Consider the following 6,415-nt stretch of genomic DNA (forward strand, 5'->3'; position numbering starts at 1 on the left):
CAAACGAGCAAAAGAACTGTAGTCCGAAGGTGATTACCGTCCGCTAACATTAAGCTAAAAATAATACCGACAATAATATCGCATGCGTCGGTCTGTTTTGCGCTAGGTCTTCATGTCCAGCCAATTGTTAACATTGACAGTAATTTTCGATAGCTAATTGGTCACGCATTAAAGAACCGCGCAGATTGAGATAGAGAGAACAATTACAAAATGTAATGCGTGAGCAGCTTCAGGGTGAATTTGACAACTCTAGCCGTTATTCAGTAATAGCACAATGCTGAAACATGAAACTGGAAGAGAGTTGCAAAATAATACATATATGTGATGAAATTTGAGTACATCAACTTTTGAATTAGATGTTTGCTGACTTTACTTTGTTTTACATAAAACACAATGAGCATGAGAGTGGTCCTCATAAAGTTCCCCTATCTATAACTGATGTGAAAGCTGTATAATTTCAATAGCCATAATTGAAGCAGTTAATATTGCTCAAGTGTACACAGTTTATGTATTTGTGCCATTAGAAGCAATTTTCTGACGCCTTTGTTATGCAAATTGGGTTTTTAGTAAAATTTTACAACAATATGACAATTCTCCTAAACGGGAAAAATGTTTAGGCCCTAAATTTTACTCATCACATTCGAAAATAAATGGTGCTGACAAAAAAATATAAAATTGCACTTTCCATAACACATCTGGAGGCACCTAGCTTGTTAATTTGTTATGCTGTAACAGTATTGAATATTAAGCTTTGCACTCTACACCTTTTTGCTAGCCAATTTACCATCGGAAAACATTGCAGTAACGCACACTGAGTATTATAACAATGCAAATGCTAAAGTGGAGGTTAGATATATAAAAATGCATTTGATACAAATATAGCAAGTAGTAAACAAGGTTTTTAGTTAGCCTGAAAACCTTAATATGTATTTATGAATCTCCATTGGAAATGTTTGCTCATTTCTTGCTGTTTATTGGTAATGGAATTACCAATAAATGGTAATGGAATTACCAATAAATGGTAATGGAATTACCACTGGTCACTGATCACTGGTCTCCAGTCATTTGTCACTGGTGATTGGTGACTGGTCTCCAGGCACTGGTCACTGTTCTCCAGGCACTGATCCATCGTCTCCAGTCATTGGACACTGGTGACTGGTCACTGGTCTCCAGTCACTGATCACTGGTCTCCAGTCACTGGTCACTGGTCTCCAGTCATTGGTCACTGATCACTAGTTACTAGTCACTGGTCAATACTTTCAGCTGCTCTGCTCATTTAACTTGAATAGCCTTCTTTTCTGTCACCGGGTCCAGACGCCTGCGCAAACAGGAAACCTGAAATTGTTCTTCCTATTACTATCATCTATTGTTACTAATTTTGTGTGAATTTTAAAAATAGTTTTTATTTTTAGTTCAGAAGTTTGATCATCTCATTGATGCTAGATTGTTATTATTGGTAATAATACAGAGTCTTTAAAATAGCCATAATAGTAATGATAGTAAAGAATAATCCCCTTTTATTACTATTATTATCATTATTATCGTTATTACTATTATTACTTTTATTAATCTTATTACTATTTTTACTACTATTATTATTGTTTTTATTCCAATGCAGTGTTTTTATTGAATGTACTCACAAAGATATCTTCAGTTGATAATAAACTGTTGGTTTAATTTTATAGTTTCAATCTTTCATTAATCACATTAATCTCACTACTTTCAGGTCATGCTTTATTATTTCAACTACTACAGTCATCAATATATCTTGTCCTTTTGTAGTTTGTTGTTTGTTCTGTTAGTGCTTCCACATAGTTCAATGCTGTCAAGTCTGTACATAGTCCAAGTCTAATGTGCTAACTTCTGATTTTATATGCGTCATTTGAGTGTCTTAAAGAGTAACTTTAATTTATTTTCTAATTCCAGTATCTCCTTCATCGACTACATGCAAATACTTCCAATATATCCTTCATCGACTAGATGCTTCCTATGCTCCAAAGGTGGTACTCTATTTTGTGTTATCATGAAGAGCCTCACCTGATACAATTATTATCTGTATCATTCTCGTCTTTCTCTTATGTATTTTTCGGATCAAAGCTTAGACTTTTGACCTCCTGTTTAATAACTACTTCTTCATCTACACTTTGTTGTCCCACGACCGAACATGAGCGAAGCGATTGGTTTGGGAGATTTATGATAAATGCACATGTGCACAAAACTCCCGAAAAATTATCCGTTAACGGCCGTCACCAAACCCTTGTAACGAAATCTTATCAACAAATTTAACTATTTTTCAGTAGTCGTTTAAATATAATAATGATACAAAACGCATATAAACCTATTTAAATGTGTTACCAAGCCTTTGAAAGGTTACCGCAAATTCCTAAAACTAACCCATCTGATCGGATTATACATAAATAGACAGATTTATTTGGCCGAAAATCGTTATTAAAACTTGCTAAGCCTCACTTTTATCAAAGTTAAGACCGGAAATTAAAACGCCGAGCGACAGAGAATAGAACGATTAAGTCGTGCACATTTCACCAAAAAAATAACGTGCACGTTTCACCAGTCTATAGCATTGTCGAATTGCCGAAGGTTTCTGTAATTAAGTTAGGAGTACTGAAATCGTTTCATTTTTGCCGATTTCAAAGTAACTGACATTTTAGACAATTTTGAGTACTTTGGTATTCTAACTGATGTCCAACGCAGTGTAAGTAAAGAAAATGACGATGATATTTTTTCTAACGGTTCTTATAAGATTATTACAATAATTAATTATAAGTTTGGATGACTACAGAACAATGACTACGTAGTACAGAATTTTTAAAAATCTATGTAAATATCACAACTTCGTGATATTGTTAGCTATGACGTTTTGAAATGTAAACAAAATTGTGCATTGGTTTTATATTATTACTATATTAATAATATTGGTTATTCTAATAATATCATTGCATTTTACTTTTAATATTGGCCAATATTGCATTTCTCCTATTGCAGGGGGAGAGATATAAACATATAATCTTTTCCTTTCATTATTGCTATTTGTTGTATATAATAACACCCACACCCGGTACATTACAGCCACTATTGCAGTTATCCTATTGCACTGCAGTGCCATTTGACTGCTAATATTGCATTTCTCAACCATCAGTACCCTTTCTTTTTTTTCCAATATCACTTTGGTCGTGGGCTGCATGACAGTGGAATTTTTAGTAATATATGTTATTTTTACCTGATTCGGCAGTTTAGTATATCTTATATTGAAACCTTCTATAATCCAGATATTATTTTCCCCTTACCTATATTATTAACTATAAACTAACATGTTAGTCAACTTTAGAGTTGCCTCTCTATGGTAGCTCTCTTATTTTGACAATCTGGAGTTGTCTTCTTCTCTATTGTGTCATTGCTTAGTATGAGCAGTCTATGTTCAAACCATTGTTATTAGTGCCAAAGAGTTTTCTTACCTTGAGCAGGTAATAACGCTGCTATCTGTGGTGGGCCAGTGTTTCATTATCACTGACCCCAGTTAACTGACCCCAGCAACCAGTTTACTAGATGCTTCTCATCCGCTTCTGCTTGTCCAGCCACTCTGATGACGGATAGCCAAAAGTGCTTTGATTTCTATTTTCTGTTTTCTAGATGTGATTCACTTCTATCTCTAAATGTCAGTAGGCTACATTGTTATTAGTGTTTGTTCTTTTTCTTTCACTTGGTCTTTCTTTGTTTATTGGTGTTACCTTTACAATTATTATTATTATTATTGTTATTATAATTACTATTATGGGTTTTCTAATGGCTACAGCTAATGTGTATGTCTGTCATTAACCTAGTTTTACATGATGAGGATGAATAATATTTTTTGTAAAATAAAAACCAGTCCAAACAGGGCCAATTTTTATTAAATTACTCCTGTCATTGTTACAACTCTTATCATAGTAAAGATTAACGTAGAGCTCTATCAGTGTGTGCTGATGATTACACTGCTGTGTATCTAAACTGTCAAACTTGTATAAACAGCACCTTCTCCATTTTACCAATTATTATTGCTAATACAATAGTCTCTATTAAATTTATTATTAATTTATTTTTTTGTATCATGCCAATTTTGTACCACCGTGATGTTTGCCCAAAATCTAAAAGCGCTTGGGATTTACCATTTTTGGTGAGCTATAAAATGTTGAGTCATACTCACCTGTCCATCAAGGACATTGCTCACTGGCATCCCATATTTAATAGTTTCAATAACAGCAAACGTTTAACCCAATTCAATGTTTAATTCAATTCACCATATAATGATTTGGTATATTATTTTTGTATGCATATCAGATATCATCTAACTATGTGTTTCAAGGCACGCAGTGATATCTCACCATATTATTACTGCATAAGTATTCGCAGATGTTATAATGATTAAAGTATCATATTCATCAGTCAGGGTGCGCAACATTTGGCACGCTGCTCACTCGTGACCTATTGTCTCGTCTGCTCTGCCCAGACTACAAACAAGCACCGTCCAACACCAAGTAAAATAACGGCAGAGTCCATAAGGGCAAACTTTGAAAGCATCTTGTCAATTGAGTAAAAGTACAAATTGGTCGTTTTATAGTTTGTGGCTGATCTTTTCATCAGATTCAAGCCATGACATATATATAAGTGAATGATTGAGAAAAGGTGCTTATCTAATTTTTAGATACACGGATAACTCTCATTTGGTAGCAGGAGAAATAACCATATTTTATAATAATCACCAGCATTACACCTACATATAATGATTCTCGCTGTCATTATGTGGCTGGCAAAGCTTATGAGTAAAACCTTCAAATTTGACTACTATTTTTAATAAATGGTAATCTCAAAGTTAGACTAACAAATCTAAATCTCAAAGTTAGACTAACAAATCTAAATAGTTGGATATTGCTATTGATGAAGTAACCAATGACACAGTTGTGACTTTTGTCTATTCTGCGGATCCTTAGATTTCCTTCAAGCGTAGATCTCATTCTTTGCACCAGTTTCGGGCGCACCAGCTTTATTAGTGAACCCTGAATTAAATTAGCTGCTATGCGAATAAACACCGTTAGGCTTACTACGCTGCCAGCGTGCTGACCTAGGCACGCTGCCCGCATGCAGACTTAGGCAGCATACTGCTTACAGGCGGTGGATGAGGCTTGCGTCTGCCAGCACTATACCGTTAGCCGTCAACATGGAAACAGGTGAGAGCTTAGAACTGCAGTAAAAGTAATTATAGGTTAATTGTTGTCTGGCACTGTATGTAGCGTTAATCTTTTGACATGTTTTAAAACTTACTGCTGCTTACGGCTGCTTCATGAGACTGTTTTTAGTTTTTCAGATAGCTAATCACGCGTAAATAAAACATTTATTTGATGTGAATGTGACACCGTTGAAGCCATGCACTCTTTTGCCATTGTTATACTGTCTTGTGGCTCTTGCATTTATATCACGATACATCAGATATCTAAGTGTTTCTAAAAAGAATTGTAGTTGTGTGTATTCAAAGAACAGATATAGTCAAGTACGCTCTGGTTACTCTAGAGTAGTGGTGCTTGACCTTGTTGGATGAACTAAAACCAATGAGTTTCATATGCAGTTGGACCAAACCCTTTATTAAAAAATAAAATGTCTTTTTTTCACATTCAAAACAGGTATATTTTCTACTGGTGCACAAAATGAACTGTGTATTAACATTCCTTTGTTCAAAGAACAAAATCAATACATTCGATGAACTCACAACAAATTACACATATTTTTATGAAGACATGAACTTGCAAATCAGTGTGACTTCTGCTGTTGCCTTTAAATGACCTTCACCGAACCCCTGAGACTGACTCACCGAACCCCCAGGGCTCGATCAAACCCAGGTAAATAACCATTTCTTTAGAACCAGTCCTTGCCGGCTACTTAGATCTGTCTCTGACAACCAGGGTAGCATCTGCCACCTAGCTTAAATATTTCGTCTCCCGATTAGATAAGCACAATATTCGTATTTAAATACAAGAAACTCGTCTGCTGAAAATAGAGGTGGCAAGCCGACTGCATATACTTTTTAAAACACCGTCATGAGAACAGTTCTTCACATTTGTAATCTCTCATTACAGTAAGTAGGATTACCTGAAACTGTATTATGCAAAAAGGAAACTAGCTACGAACTGCAAAAAGTATAAAAGTAATAGAGATGGATTAAAGTTTTTTTGATCATCTATTGAATGCATGACACAAGTATTAGTAACGGTGCATCACTTACTTTTCTCCCAAAAAATAAGTGAGAATAAGTTATTACAATTTTTCTATTAACTCTAAAGATGAGGGTTTATTAGACACTAGGGTCAACCAGCTGTGAGCTATGATGGTATTTATGATTGATTATTATAATTAAAGACCTTCAATT

The sequence above is a fragment of the Watersipora subatra genome, chromosome 4, assembly GCF_963576615.1.
Source record: "Watersipora subatra chromosome 4, tzWatSuba1.1, whole genome shotgun sequence".
Classification (NCBI taxonomy): Eukaryota; Metazoa; Bryozoa; class Gymnolaemata; order Cheilostomatida; family Watersiporidae; genus Watersipora; species Watersipora subatra.